Raw genomic sequence first — 17,335 nt, forward strand, 5'->3', positions numbered from 1 at the left:
GATGGGGATTTCTCTTGCAGTATGACTTGCCTGTCACAGGGTCCTTCCGAATGGTTTATGTCTCCTATATACACTTAGCTTAAGAAAAAGCAAAGATGCTATAATATGGATATAAACGCTATCCACTGGTGGACACCTGGCTCAATCTCGGTTATTCACAGCACCCTGCTGCCCTCCTAGCAAGTGTGGGCGCTTCAGCCATGAGCATGAGACCCAAGCTGACTCAGAGCACCCTCCCTGAATTTCTGTGTCTGGAGACAGAGTGAGAGAAATTCGTGTGACCTTCTTACCAGTGATTAAAAATATTAAGAGGACAGCAACTGCAGCATCTGTATTCCATGTACCCAAGAGAAGCAGAGGAAGGAAAGAAGAGGAAAGTTAATACACAACCTTATGAAGAACAAGAAATTCAGAGGATTAATGTTTCGTTTTGTTGGGGTTTTTTGAGTCAGAAGCTCCAAATGTTTTGGAGTCCTCATGCCACCCCTTCCACTATGGACAACTGGATTCTGTGACCCAACAAACTGTCAAAATGTCCTTCCAACACACTATTTTTGCTTCTGGTTTTAATGTCTATGGCATTATAAATAAAAGAGTGAGTCTTGTCTAACAGAGAAGATCAAGGGCTAAGTATATAAAGCTATTTGATTAGGACTATTTATACAATGAAAAATTAAAAATGAAACATTCAATAGTGAAAGCATAGTTCAGTAGGTCATGACCGAACTGCACTGCAGCCTTAAAACTATGTTTTCAAAGACTGTTAAATAGCCATTGTCCACGTGAGGAACTACTAAGTGAAAAAGCAGATACAAGATTGTTTAATCAATAGTAATCACATTTATTTGTAAATACACAGATGAATATTTAGAAGGAAAATTATGCAAATGTCAAGAACAGTTGCCTGTGGATGGTGGGAACAAAGGTAATCTGTTCACACTCTTTTGTATTCACTAAATAAGCATATATTTTTAATATTTAGAGAAATTTTAAAATATGATATCCAAATTACATTCATTCATATGTAATATAAGATAATCTTCAGTTCAGTTCCTAAGCAAATTATCAGAAATTTTAAGCTAATAGTCAAATTACTGAAGTGTTTATTTTATAGAGAAAAAGCCAGAAAATGAATGCGAGAGGGAGAGTTATTACTCTAAGTATCTTTATTTTCTGTGCACATTTACACAAACACACCACAGAGTGGTCTCTCCCAATAAATTAGATCCTTAAGTGACTTGTTCTTTAAACAAATATTAAGAAATGATGATAACTTCTTGAATTGTATTGTTTTTCTTTAATTAAAAAAGAAAGCCCACAGTGGATAATTCTTATGCTGGAAAGGTATGTGATTCGAATTATATGTATAAGCTCTGTGTAATGAATTGAACTGGTTTTCCTAAAAACTGACCTCTTTTTTTCACTAAATAAGCATATATTTTTAAAATTTAGAGAAATTTTATTGAATTGAACTATATGTATAAGCTCTGTGTAATGAATTGAACTGGTTTTCCTAAAGACTGACCTCTTTTTTTTAATACAAGTTAATGTTATCATAACGTCACAACGAAGATCCCACATGCCTCAGTGAAGATCTCGCGTGCTGCAACTAAGACCTGACGCAGCCAAAAATAAATTAAATTAAATAATAAATAAATCTTTTTTAAAACTACCTAAAAAAATAATAAAAAACCAAAAGTACAGTGGATCCTTGAACAACACGGGTTTGAACTACACAGGTCCACTCATATGTGGATTTTTTTTCACTAAATACAGTACTACAGTAATAAACGTATCTGACTACAAAGATTCTCATAAACTTAAAATAATTTAATTTCATCTTATAAAACTTCGAGACATGAAGCCAAATGATTTCTCTGAATATCCCTGAATGAGAGATTGTATCATTTGGCTCTTGACAGTTTTAAACTACAGACAGATCTTGGAGATATTGTGGGTTGGCTTACAGACCACTGAAATAAAGTGAATATCACAATAAAGTAAATAACATGAATTGTTTGGTTGCCCAGTGCATATAAATGTTATATTTACACTATGCTGTAGTTTATTAATTGTGCAATGGCATTATGTCAAAAAAAGCCAATGTAAATACCTTAATTAAAAAATAGGTCATTGCAAAAAAATGTCAACCACCTGAACCTTCAGCGAGTCATAATCTTTTTGCTGGTGGAGAGTCTTGTCTTGATATTGATGCTGCTGACTGATCAGAGTAGTGGCTGCGGAAGGCTGGGGTGGCTGTGACCATTTCTTAAAATAAGACCACAATGAAGTCTGTCACATCCATTGACTGCCTTTCACGAACGATTTCTCTGTAGCACGCCATGCTGTTTGACAGCATTTTACCCATGGTAGAACTTCTTTCAAAATTGGAGTCAGTCCTCTCAAACCCTACTGCTACTTTATGAAATAAGTTTATGTCATGTTCTAAACCCTGTGTTTTCATTTTTATAATCTTCAGTGTCTACACCAGGAGTAGATTCCATCTCAAGAAACCACTCTCTTTCCTCATCCATAAGAAGCAACTCCTCATCTGTTAAGGGTTTATCATGAGATTGCAGCAATTCAGTCACATCTTCAGGCTCCACTTCTAATTCTAGTTTTCTTGCTATTTCCGCCACATCTGTAGTTACTTCCTCACCTGAACTCCTGAACCCATCAAAGTCATCCATGAGGGTTGGAATCAACTTCTTCCAAACTGAGTTAATGATATTTTGACCTCTTCCCATGAATCACAAATATTCTTAATGGCAGCTAGAAAACCTTCCCCTGCAGAGGGTTTTCAATTTACTTTGCCCAGATTAATCAAAGGAATCACTATCTCTGCAAGCTGTAGCCTTACATTATGTATTTCTTAAATAGTAAGGCTTGAGAGTTAAAATGACTCCTTGATCTATGGGCTGCAGATTGGATGTTGTGTTAGCAGGCATGAAAACAAGCAAGAATCTTGTTCATTGTGTGGCCAGGTATGTTGTCAATTAGCAGCAGTATTTTGAAAGGAATCTTTTCTGAGCAGTAGGTTTCAACAGCGTGCTTGAAATATTCAGTAAACCATGTTGTAAACAGATGTGCTATTACCCAGGCTTTGTTGTTCCTTGATGGAGCTCAGGCAGAGGAGATTTAGCATAATTCTTAAGAACATTATGATTTTCAGAATGGTAAATGAGCACTGGCTTCAACTTAAAGTCACCAGTTGCATCAGCCCCTAATAAAAGAGTCAGCCTGTCCTTTGAAGCTTTCAAGCCAGGCACTGACTTCTCTTTAGCTTATGGAAGTCCTAGATGACATCTTCTTCCAATATAAGGCTGTTTCGTGTACACTGAAAAGGTGTTGTTTAGTGTAGCCACCTTCACGAACGATCTAAGCTAGATCTTCTCGACAACTTGCTGCAGCTCCTCCATCATCAGCACTTGCTGCTTCCCCTTGCACTTTGATGTTACAGAAACGGCTTCTTTCCTTAAACCTCATGAACCAACCTCTGCTAGCTTCAAACTTTTCCTCTGCAGCTTCCCCACCTCTCTTAGCCTTCATAGAATTGAAGAGAGTTAGGGCCTTGCTCTGGATTAGGCTTTGGCTTAAGGGAATGTTGTGGCTGGTTTGATCTTCATTTCAGACAGATAAAACTTTCCTCCGTATCAGCAGTGAGGCTGTTTTGCTTTCTTATCATTTGAGTGTTCACTGGAGTAGCACTTTTACTTTCCTTCAAGAACTTTTCCTTTGCATTAATAACATGGGTAACTGTTTGCACAAGAGGACTAGCTTCTGGCCTATCTCGGTTTTCGACATACCTTCCTCACCAAGCTTAATCGTTTCTAGCTTTTTAAAGTGAGAGACATAAGACTCTTCCTTTAACCTGAACACTCAGAGGACATTGTAGGGTTATTAATTGGCCTAATTTTGTATCTCAGGGAATAGGGAGGCCCAAGGAGAGGGAGAGAGATGGGGGGAATGGCCAGTCAGGGGAGCAGTCAGAACACACACAACATTTATCAACTAAGTTCGCAGACTTGTGTGGACACAGTTCGTGGTGCCCCAAAACGATTACAACAGTAATATCAAAGATCATGATCACAGATCACCAAAACAAATATTATAATAATGAAAAAGCTTAAAATACTGCAAGAATTGCTATACGTGACACAGAGATACAAATTGAGCAAATGCTACTGGGAAAATGGCGCTAATAGACTTGACGGCTGCAGGGTGACCACAAACCTTCTATCTTTAAAAAAAAAAAAATGCAGTCCACGAAGCACAATAAAGCAAAGTGCAATAAAAAGGTTATGACTGTATCTCCAAAATGTTCATAACTATATTGATATATCAAAAACCCATGTCTCTTTCTTTTTCTAAGAATGCAGAATATTTAATAATGTTGATCAGATTTAGAGGAGTAATTTATATTTTTAAAAACATTCTAAATTTTTGCAACAATTGACTGTTTCTTTCCTCTTCATATATCAATATTTACCCTTGACTGTCCATAATCTATGTTCATCGCCTTGAAAATTCCTTTACCTTTTATTTATTTCCTTTACTATCTATTCCACTTCATTAAATCTTTCCTCTTATCCTCAAACTGTTTCCTAATTCACTTTTCTAATTTTTAGCAGCGGTGCAAAAACTCACTAAGTTATTTTGTGCCCATTGCTTTACTCTGTATTACTTTTCCTCTCAAACATCAGACTATAACTATAGCCTCTTTTTACTTCTGAAATTACTGCCATTTTCCTAAAATTAAGATCAAATAAGGCCAAGCATCCTCATAGGTCCTTCTCATCTCCAAATTTAATTCAACAAATATTTTTTAGTGCTTGTGAATAAACCAGAAATTGTCAAAGATGCAATAATCCACAGATACAATCAATTTCTTCAGGAAGCATACAATTTTCCTGCATGTAGGTGTGGGATTTTCTGCATTCAATGCCTCCACATCACTAAACATTCTGATGTGCTTTCCTTATTAATCTGATTTGTTCTATGAACCTCTTCACTTCGAGTCCACAGTTATCCTTAAAGAGTACATTTCGTTTGATTCCAATCTTATGACCTTGTCTCAGTCTAACAACCTATCCAGTTCTAATTTCATACAAATGACCAAGTAAATCATTTTGATAGAAATGCCTAGTAGTGGATCGACTTTAAAAGGAATAAGAAGAGGGCTTCCCTGCTGGCGCAGTGGTTGAGAGTCTGCCTGCCGATGCAGGGGACACGGGTTCGCGCCCCGGTCCGGGAAGATCCCACATGCCGCAGAGCAGCTGGGCCCGTGAGCCATAGCCGCTGAGCCTGCACGTCCGGAGCCTGTGCTCTGCAACGGGAGAGGCCACAGCAGTGAGAGGCCCGCGTACCGCAAAAAAAAAAAAAAAAAAAAAGGAATAAGAAGAAAGAAAAACAGAAAAAATGCTGGTTGAAGATCTGCCATTTGCAACAATATGGATGGACCTGGAGGGTATCATGCTTAGTGAAGTAAGTCAGATAAAGACAAATACTGTATGTTATCACTTATATGTGGAATCTAAAAAAATAAAACCAATGAATATAACAAAATGGAAACAAATTCACAAATATAGAGAACAAACTAGTGGTAACCATGGGGAGAGGAATGGGGGAGGGGCAAGACAGGAGCGGGGACTAAAAGGTACAAACTACTTATTTACAAAATCAAATACAAAGATATGCTGCACAGCACAGGGAAATATAGCCAATATTTATAATAGCTTTAAATGGTATAAAGTCTATAAAAACCTTGAATGACTATGTTTTTGTAAATCAATAATAGTTTAATTTTTTTTAAAGAGCTGCTTACAAACCCATGAGTTGTTATATGTACAAAAAGCAACTATTTGGGGCATGTGAGTCTATTGTAAGCTTTTCATATACGCAAGCCTTACACCTGCCCCTCTGCTCTGTCTTATTCACAATCCCTCCCAGAACAAAAAGGTAAACTTTCCAAAGCTAGCCAATGACCACTTCATAGGCAAATTTTAAGGGTTTCTTGAAATTCTCTCTGAAAAGTAAACCAACAGCTCTTCAAAATTATTTTTTAATTTATAGTTCATGTACAATTTTATAAGAAAAACAATGTCATATTATAAAAACACACTTCAGACGTATCAACAATTTTTTTCACTCCTCTTTGGTCTTTTCCTTCTCTTTAATATACTAACTCGTGTAACAAATATTAAGAGATTTTTATCCATGGGTCACTATGCTATACCTCTGGGATGCCAACACTCTGCCCACATGAAGTTCACAGGCATAGATGTAATAGAAAATTTTAGAACATTATGATGTGCTCCATCCTGGCCATAGCACATATGATGATACATGCTAAGTACGTGACCTTTTTATCCCCTAGATCAACACAATCAACTTCCAAGTGGTCTCTCTCCTCACTACAAAAAAGCAAGAGTAAAGTTTTCAAAACTATTAATCAGATTATTTCACCAACACCTCTTGCAATTTCATGCCTTCAAAGGGCCTTCATTACTCTTAATTAAAGCCCACTTCGACCACCAAGTCCCCACCGAATACTACTCTGCTTATCAGTTTGCAGTTATCTCAAGCCACTCTCTTTCTTGCTCACCCAGGAAGCCACACAGTCTCCAACTTGTTCCTTGAATGCAACAAGGTCTTTCATGCCTTATAACCTCTGGTTGTGTTAATTTTTATGAAGCTGGTTCATTCTGTTATGGGTAGTTCAACTATTGTCTGCTCAGAGAACCTGCTTCTTGATCACTAAATACTCCCAAATACCACCAGATACTCTTTATCACATAACTCTTTATTTCCTTAAAATTTGTACCCTGGCATGTAATCATCTTTTCTCTTTAACTATTTATTGAGTATTCTCTTACTTACCCCTAAGTCATTCTGCCTATTTTTCTATGAGGAAAAGGGACCATTTCTATGGTAGGTATTCAATAAACATCTGTGATTAACAAATGACTATCTAAGTGTGTAAAATTAGAGAAAGGAGGTGAGTTGAGCATGCAGAGGTGGCACTAGATTGGAAGGGAGATCTGAGGTCAGAGAAGGTTCACCATAGAAAATAACATGTACTGAGCCTGGAAAGGCCAGCGGGAATTAGTCAGTTCAAGACAGTTGTGCGACAGATCGTCTAGACCTTCATGCCAAAGGCAAAAACATAACACGACAAATTTTCAGGAACAAGAGAGAATCCATAGCTAAATTTGGCAAGAGCATAAATTGCGAATTGTATACTGGTAGGTCTTAAGTTTTCTCAGATAATTCAAGCAAAGGTAATGCAAGCCCTTGTTTGCATGGTAATGACTTAATTTGTATTTTATTTATAAAGTGTGTCAAAGTAAAGGACTTTGTGTGAGGAAGTTAATTTTAGATAGGTCACTCTGACGGCAATGTCTAGGATGGTTTCCTAGGTTTCCAGCTTAAACAACCAGATAGGTAATCAATGCCATTCACTGAGACAGGAAATAAAAAGAGGATGCTCTAATGTGAGTGAAAAAAAAGTGAAAACATAAGAGTTCTATTTTAGACATGTGTTTCAAATTCATAAAGGAGTGTGTATATATATATATATATATGTTTCCAAAAGACAAAGAAATACACAAGTCTAAAGATTTGGGGGAGCTTCAAGATGGCGGAAGACTAAGACACGGAGTTCACCTTCCTCCCCACAGATACATCAGAAATACGTCTACATATGGAACAACTCCTACAGAACACCTACTGAATGCTGGCAGAAGACCTCAGACCTCCCAAAAGGCAAGAAATTCCCCATGTACCTGGGTAGGGCAAAAGAAAAAAGAATAAACAGAGACAAAAGGATAGCTACAGGACCTGCACCAGTGGGAGGGAGCTGTGAAGGAGGAAAGATTTCCACACACTAGGAAGCCCCTTCGCGGGTGGAGACTGCGGGTGGCAGAGGGGGGAAGCTTCGGAACCGCGGAGGAGAGCGCAGCAACAGGGGTGCGGACGGCAAAGCGGAGAGATTCCTGCACAGAGGATTGGTGCCAACCAGTACTCACCAGCCTGAGAGGCTTGTCTGCTCACCCGCCGGGGCGGGCGGGGCTGCGAGCTGAGGCTCCGGCTTCGGTCGGAGCGCAGGGAGAGGACTGGCATCATGAACACAGCCTGAAGGGGGTGAATGCACCATGGCTAGCCGGGAGGGAGTCCGGGGAAAAGTCTGGAGCTGCCGAAGAGGCAAGAGACTTTTTCTTCCCTCTTTGTTTCCTGGTGCGCGAGGAGAGGGGATTAAGAGCGCTGCTTAAAGGAGCTCCAGAGACAGGCGCGAGCCGCGGCTAACAGTGCGGACCACAGAGACGGGCATAAGACGCTAAGGCTGCTGCTGCCGCCACCAAGAAGCCTGTCTGCGAGCACAGGTCACTCTCCACACCTCCCCACCCCAGCCCGCCACTGCCAGGGTCCCGGGATCCAGGGACAACGTCCCCGGGAGAACGCACGGCGCACCTCAGGCTGGTGCAACGTCACGGCGGCCTCTGCCGCCGCAGGCTCACCCCGCCTCCGCACCCCTCCCTCCCCCCGGCCTGAGTGAGCCAGAGCCCCCAAAGCAGCTGCTCCTTTAACCCCGTCCTGTCTGAGCAAAGCACAGATGCCCTTATGCGACCTACACGCAGAGGCGGGGCCAAATCCAAAGCTGAGCCCCGGGAGCTGTGCGAACAAACAAGAGAAAGGGAAATCTCTCCCAGCAGCCTCGGGAGCAGTGAATTAAATCTCCACCATCAACTTGATGTACCTGCATCTGTGCAATACCTGAAGAGACAACAAGTCATCCCAAATTGAGGAGGTGGACTTTGGGAGCAAAGATATATTATTTTTCCCCTTCTTCTCTTTTTGTGAGTGTGTACGTGTATGCTTCTGTGTGTGATTTTGTCTGTATAGCTTTGCTTTCACCATTTGTCCTAGGGTTCTGTCTGTGCGTTTTTTTATTTGTGTTTACTTTTTAAATTTATTTCTTAATAATTATTTTTTTATTTTAGTAACTTTATTTTATTTTACTTTATTTTATTTTATTTATTTCTCTTTTTTCTCCCTTTTATTCTGAGCCGTGTGAATGACAGGCTCTTGGTGCTCCAGCCAGGTGACAGGGCTGTGCCTCTGAGGTGGGAGAGCCAACTTCAGGACACTGGTCTACAAGAGACCTCCCAGCTCCACATAATGTGAAATGTCAAAAATCTCCCAGAGATCTCCATCTCAACACCAAGACCCAGCTCCACTCAACGACCAGCAAGCTACAGTGCTGGACACCCTATGCCAAACAACTAGCAAGACAGGAACAGAGCCCCATCCATTAGCAGAGCGGCTGCCTAAAATCATACTAAGGCCACAGACACCCCAAAACACACCACCAGATGTGGATCTGCCCACCAGAAAGACAAGATCCAGCCTCATCCACCAGAACACAGGCACTAGTCCCCTCCACCAGGAAGCCTACACAACCCACTGAATCAACCGTAGCCACTGGGGACAGACACCAAAAACAACGGGAACTACGAACCTGCAGCCTGCGGAAAGGAGACTCCAAACACAGTAAGTTAAGCAAAATGAGAAAACAGAAAAACACACAGCAGATGAAGGAGCAAGGTAAAAACCCACTAGACCTAATAAATGAAGAGGAAATAGTCTACCTGAAAAAGAATTCAGAATAATGATAGTAAAGATAATCCAAAATCTTGGAAATAGAGAAAATACAAGAAACGTTTAAAAAGGACCTAGAAGAACTAAAGAGGAACCAAACAATGATGAACAACACAATAAATGAAATTAAAAATTCTCTAGAAGGGATCAATAGCAGAATAACTGAGGCAGAAGAACAGATAAGTGATCTGGAAGATAAAGTAGTGGAAATAAGTACTGCAGAGCAGAATAAAGAAAAAGGAATGAAAAGAACTGAGGACGGTCTCAGAGACCTCTGTGACAACATTGAACACAACAACATTTGAATTATAGGGGTCCCAGAAGAAGAAGAGAAAAAGAAAGGGACTGAGAAAATATTTGAAGAGATTACAGTTGAAAACTTCCCTAATATGTAAAAGGAAATAGTTAATCAAGTCCAGGAAGCACAGAGAGTCTCATACAGGATAATTCCAAGGAGAAACACGCCAAGACACATATTAACCAAACTATCAAAAATTAAATACAAAGAAAACAAATTAAGAGCAGCAAGGGAAAAACAACAAATAACACACAAGGGAATCCCCACAAGGTTAACAGCTGATCTTTCAGCAGAAACTCTGCTGAAAGCCAGAAGGGAGTGGCAGGACATATTTAAAGTGATGAAGGAGAAAAACCTGCAACCAAGATTACTCTACCCAGCAAGGATCTCATTCAGATTTGATGGAGAAATTAAAACCTTTACAGACAAGCAAGGGCTGAGAGAGTTCAGCACCACCAAAGCAGCTTTACAACAAATGCTAAAGGAACTTCTCTAGGCAGGAAACACAAGAGAAGGAAAAGACCTACAATAACAAACCCAGAACAATTAAGAAAATGGGAATAGGAACATACATATCGATCATTACCTTAAATGTAAATGGATTAAATACTCCCACCAAAAGACACAGACTCACTGAATGGATACAAAAACAAGACCCGTATATATGCTGTCTACAAGAGACCCACTTCAGACCTACGGACACATACAGACTGAAAGTGAGGGGGTAGAAAAAGATAATCCATGCAAATGGAAATCAAAAGAAAGCTGGAATAGCAATTCTCATATCAGACAAAATAGACTTTAAAATAAAGACTATTAGAAGAGACAAAAAAGGACACTACATAATGATCAAGGGATCGATCCAAGAAGAAGATATAACAATTGTAAATATTTATGCACCCAACATAGGAGCACCTCAATACATAAGGCAAATACTAACAGCCATAAAAGGGGAAATCAAAAGTAACACAATCATAGTAGGAGACTTTAACATCTCATTTTCACCAATGCACAGATCATCCAAAATGAAAATAAATAAGGAAACACAAGCTTTAAATGAAACATTAAACAAGATGGATTTAATTGATATTTACAGGACATTCCATCCAAAAACAACAGAATACATATTCTTCTCAAGTGCTCATGGAACATTCTCCAGGATAGATCACATCTTGGGTCACAAGTCAACCCTTAGGAAATTTAACAAAATTGAAATCGTATCAAGTATCTTTTCCAACCACAATGATATGAGACTAGATATCAATTACAGGAAAAGATCTGTAAAAACATACAAACACATGGAGGCTAAACAATACACTACTTAATAACCAAGTGATCACTGAAGAAATCAAAGAGGAAATCAAAAAATACCTAGAAACAAATGACAGTGGAGACACGGCAACCCAAACCCTATGGGATACAGCAAAAGCAGTTCTAAGAGGGAAGTTTATAGAAATACAATCCTATCTTAAGAAACAGGAAACATCTCAAATAAACAACCTAACCTTGCACCTAAAGCAATTAGAGAAAGAAGAACAAAAAAACCCCAAAGTTAGCAGAAGGAAAGAAATCTAAAGATCAGATCAGAAATAAATGAAAAAGAAATGAAGGAAATGATAGCAAGATCAATAAAACTAAAAGCTGGTTATTTGAAAAGATAAACAAAATTGATAAACCATTAGCCAGACTCATCAAGAAAAAAAGGGACAAGACTCAAATCAATAGAATTAGAAATGAAAAAGGAGAAGTAACAACTGACACTGCAGAAAGACAAAGGATCGTGAGAGATTACTACAAGCAACTCTATGCCAGTAAAACGGACAACCTGGAAGAAATGGACAAATTGTTAGAAATGCACAACCTTCTGAGACTGAACCAGGAAGAAACACAAAATATAAACAGACCAATCACAGGCACTGAAATTGAAACTGTGATTAAAAAACTTCCAACAAACAAAAGCCCAGGACCAGATGGCTTCACAGGCGAATTCTATCAAACATTTAGAGAAGAGCTAACACCTATCCTTCTCAAACTCTTCCAAAATATAGCAGAGGGAGGAACACTCCCAAACTCATTCTACGAGGCCACCATCACCCTGATACCAAAACCAGACAAAGATGTCACAAAGAAAGAAACTACAGGCCAATATCACTGATGAACATAGATGTGAAAATCCTCCACCAAATTCTAGCAAACAGAATCCAATAGCACATTAAAAGGATCGTACACCATGATCAAGTGGGTTTTATCCCAGAAATGCAAGGATTCTTCAATATATGCAAATCAATCAATGTGATACACCATATTAACAAATTGACGGAGAAAAGCCATACATTCATCCCAATAGATGCAGAGAAAACTTTCGACAAAATTCAACACCCATTTATGACAGAAAGTAGGCATAGAGGGAACTTTCCTCAACATAATAAAGGCCGTATATGACAAACCCACAGCCAACATCGTCCTCAATGGTGAAAAACTGAAACCATTTCCACTAAGATCAGGAACAAGAAAAGGTTGCCCACTCTCATCACTATTATTCAACATAGTTTTGGAAGTTTTACCCACAGCAATCAGAGAAGAAAAATAAATAAAAGGAATCCAAATTGGAAAAGAAGAAGTAAAGCTGTCACTGTTTGCAGATGACATGATACTATACATAAAGAATCCTAAAGATGCTACCAGAAAACTACTAGAGCTAATCAGTGAATTTGGTAAAGTAGCAAGATACAAAATTAATGCACAGAAATCTCTGGCATTCCTATACAGTAATGATGAAAAATCTGAAAGTGAAATTAAGAAAACACTCCCATTTACCACTGCAACAAAAAGAATAAAATATCTAGGAATAAACCTACCTAAGGAGACAAAAGACCTGTATTCAGAAAACTATAAGACACTGATGAAAGAAATTAAAGATGATACAAATAGATGGAGAGAAATACCATGTTCTTGGACTGGAAGAATCAACATTGTGAAAATGACTCTACTATCCAAAGCAATCTACAGATTCAATGCAATCCCTATCAAACTACCAATGGCATTTTTCACAGAACTAGAACAAAAAATTTCACAATTTGTATGGAAACACGAAAGACCCTGAATAGCCAAAGCAATCTTGAAAAAGAAAAACGGAGCTGGAGGAATCAGGCTCCCGGACTTCAGACTATACTACAAAGCTACAGTAATCAAGACAGTTTGGTACTGGCACAATAACAGAAATACAGATCAATGGAATGGGATAGAAAGCCTAGAGAGAAGCCCACGCACATATGGTCACCTTATCTTTGATAAAGGAGGCAAGAATATACAATGGAGAAAAGACAGCCTCTTCAATAAGTGCTGCTGGGAAAACTGGACAGCTACATGTAAAAGTATGAAATTAGAACACTCCCTAACACCATACACAAAAATAAACTCAAAATGGATTAAAGACCTAAATGTAAGGCCAGACACTATCAAACTCTTAGAGGAAAACATAGGCAGAACACTCTATGACATAAATCACATTAAGATCCTTTTGGACCCACCTCCTAGAGAAATGGAAATAAAAACAAATGGGACCTAATGAAATTTAAAAGCTTTTGCACAGCAAAGGAAACCATAAACAAGAGAAAAAGATAACCTTCAGAATGGGAGAAAGTATTTGCAAATGAAGTAACTGACAAAGGATTAATCTCCAAAATTTACAAGCAGCTCATGCAGCTCAATATCAAAAAAACAAACAACCTAATCCAAAAATGGGCAGAAGACTTAAATAGACATTTCTCCAAAGAAGATATATAGATTGCCAACAAACACATGAAAGAATGGTCAATATCATTAATCATCAGAGAAATGAAAATCAAAACTACAATGAGATATCATCTCACACTGGTCAGAATGGCCATCATCAAAAAATCTAGAAACAAATGCTGGAGAGGGTGTAGAGAAAAGGGAACACTCTTGCACTGCTGGTGGGAATGTCAATTGATACAGCCACTATGGAGAACAGTATGGAGGTTCCTTAAAAAACTAAAAATAGAACTACCATATGACCCAGCAACCCCACTACTGGGCATATACTCTGAGAAAACCATAATTCAAAAAAGAGTCATGGGGCTTCCCTGGTGGTGCAGTGGTTGAGAGTCCACCTGCCAATGCAGGGGAAGTGGGTTCATGCCCTGGTCCAGGAAGATCCCACATCCCTCACAGTGGCTGGGTTCGTGAGCCATGGACACTGAGCCCGCACATCCGGAGCCTGTGCTCCTTAACGGGAGAGGCCACAACAGTGAGAGGCCCGTGTACCGCAAAAAAAAAAAAAAGTCATATACCAAAATGTTCATTGCAGCTCTATTTACAACAGCCAGGACATGGAAACAACCTAAGTGTCCATCAACAGATGAATGGATAAAGAAGATGTGGCACATATATACAATGGAATATTACTCAGCCATAAAAAGAAACGAAATTGAGTTATTTGTAGTGAGGTGGATGGACCTAGAGTCTGTCATACAGAGTGAAGTAAGTCAGAAAAAGAAAAGCAGATACTGTATGCTAACACATATATATGGAATCTAAGAAAAAAAAAAAAGGTCATGAAGAACCTAGGGGCAATACGGGAATAAAGACACAGACCTCCTAGAGAATGGGCTTGAGGATATGGGGAGGGGGAAGGGTAAGCTGTGACAAAGTGAGAGAGTGGCATGCACATATATACACTACCAAACGTAAAATAGATAGCTAGTGGGAAACAGCCGCATAGCACAGGAAGATCAGCTGGGTGCTTTTTGACCACCTAGAGGGGTGGGATAGGGAGGGTGGGAGGGAGGGAGAAGCAAGAGGGAAGAGATATGGGAACATATGTATATGTATAAGTGATTCACTTTGTTACAAAGCAGAAACTAACACACCACTGTAAAGCAATTATACTACAATAAAGATGTTAAAAAAAATTTTTTAAGTAAATAAAGACAACGACCGTTACTTTTGTGACAATAAAAAAATAAACCTGATCAAGTGCTTCTTTGAGAGTCAGGAATTTTACACTTTTTCTATTCAGCTAATATTTCTATTCTACTTATTTTGTAAAATATATTTAATATTATGTACTGTTGTACTTGAAAAAATTTTAAGGTCGCCTACTAAAATATTTCTCTGGCAAAAAAAAGTTTGCGTATATTTTTAAGTGTAAATTTGTTACGTCTTGTAACCATTGGTAGATAAGACTTCTCTGTAAAAATTTCCATAAAGTTCTAAGTGTGAAAATTACTTTCTGATTGAATTATCGTTACGATTATTAGTAGTAAAATGATTAAATATAAAAACAAAAACATTAAATTTTGATTACAAAGTTAATAACAAGATAGGGTTAGCATCAAAAAAAAAAAAAAAGATCTGAACTGGAGATTGAGGTTGGAGGCCATGATACTATTAGAACTATTCACAGATATTCCAGCTCTTTTCACGTAGCATTACACATCCCTGTCCCCTTGTTGGAAAGCAAGGCCATGTCAACAAAATGTGATAAGCATTGATGTATGTCTCATCTGCAAAGATGTTTTAAGAGAATGTGTAATTTACCATTTCCTTTGAGTGGACATAAAGAGTGCTGACTTCCAGCTGATAAGTTTATTTAAACTTTATTGAGTTAACACACTGAGATATTGGGGCCTAGCTTATTACTATAGAAAAGCCTAGTCTCTCCTTATCAATAAAGAAATTTTCTATCATCCTCTTAGGTGTGGGAATTAAAGTCATGAAAGCAGATAAGATTTCTTAGGAGTGTCTAAGAAGTAAAGTATTCTAAGAACAGAGCCTGTGGATGGAACACCATCACTTGAAGGACCGATCAATAAATGTCTTCAAATGTCACTAAGTAGGAGCAGTTGAAAGAAAACTTACTTTTAAGTAAAAGCGAGAAGTGCCATACAAGCAAAAAAAGGGGGACTTTCAAGGGAGAAACAGAATTAAATACAAACTATTCAAATGAATTGAGAACTGAAAAGCGACCCCTGAGTTTAGAAACTGCAATCAGTGATGACTTCCGTGAGAGAAGTTTTATTGGGATCTCCTGAAGGGATAAGGCAGTAGGTTCAGGATTAACCAGGAGGTAACAACTACCTTTAAGAAGCTTTGGTGTAAAAGGTAAGACGTTTTCCATACAACGAATAATAACTAAATAATGAAAACAGTCTGAATTGATTGTCAGAATTTCTTCCATTTCACCCTTTCATTGCATCAATAGACATAAATGTATGCAACAAGATCACACATTCAGTGCCTTAAACGTTCGGAGAAAAATGTATACAATTAAAATGAAGATCAGTGTAAGTGACTTCATTGGAATTTTTACATGAATTATTCCGCTAAAACTTTATATAGATTCCATCAGAAGTACGGCAAATATATGAGGTTAAAAGGCTTGTTCACGTAGTATGATGAAATTGCCTATATACACACATATAGGCACATGCATATACATACATATTATAACTATATTGGTACTGAGGAGAATGACAACAATATAGTGAAATATATTCCATCCCAGAATCAAATTTCTCTACAGTTTCAGAATGCATTAATATCTTAATTTATGATGACGAAAATGTGTGCTCAAGGTTATTCAGTATTTCTCTTAAAGGTGGTTTGTCCTACAACTTAAACTTGCCCAAAGGTAGGTCCATGTGCATATTTTTCATAAATAGTGAATTATCATTTAGTTAAGTACAATATTAGTCTCCTTTAGACAAAATGTTAAAATATTGAGTATTTTGAACATATATATATATATATATATATGAATTAGTTATCCCAAATCTACTATTTTTTAAGAGGACAGACCCTTAATAGCTTTTATCTAGTGCAGGAGTGAAGAAGTTCAAGGAAAAAAAAGCAAAGATTAAATAATTCTGACTCAATAATTGTTTGAGATAAATTTATAGAAGAAATGGATGGATAATTTTCTGAGCCTCAAAAAATATTTTGTTGTCTTATGAGCTAGATACCATCCTGAATATCAATGGTGTTTCAAAGCTGTTTAAGTTGATGTTAAGCTTAAAATGTAAATTTATGCAGCAATTATAGAATTACTTGGGTAGAAATGCAGCAAATTTGAGATAATATAAAACCATGACAAGCTTTTAGCCAGGGTGAGAACCTTACAGAGTCATTATAAGCTGTCGGATGAAGTGCTGTGTGGTTATGGACCATGTCTATTAATGCTGATGGGATGAAAAACTTATTATCCTACTAACAAGGGTCTGGATAACAAGATCACCCTTTCTTAATCAGATTTTTTTCCTTCTGGTTATAATTAAAATTTGGTCTTTCCAAACTGTAAGGCACAATGTACTATCATACAAATCAGTTTATAAAATTAAGCTATAAAAGAAAGTATTT

The sequence above is a fragment of the Tursiops truncatus genome, chromosome 1, assembly GCF_011762595.2.
Source record: "Tursiops truncatus isolate mTurTru1 chromosome 1, mTurTru1.mat.Y, whole genome shotgun sequence".
Taxonomy (NCBI): Eukaryota; Metazoa; Chordata; class Mammalia; order Artiodactyla; family Delphinidae; genus Tursiops; species Tursiops truncatus.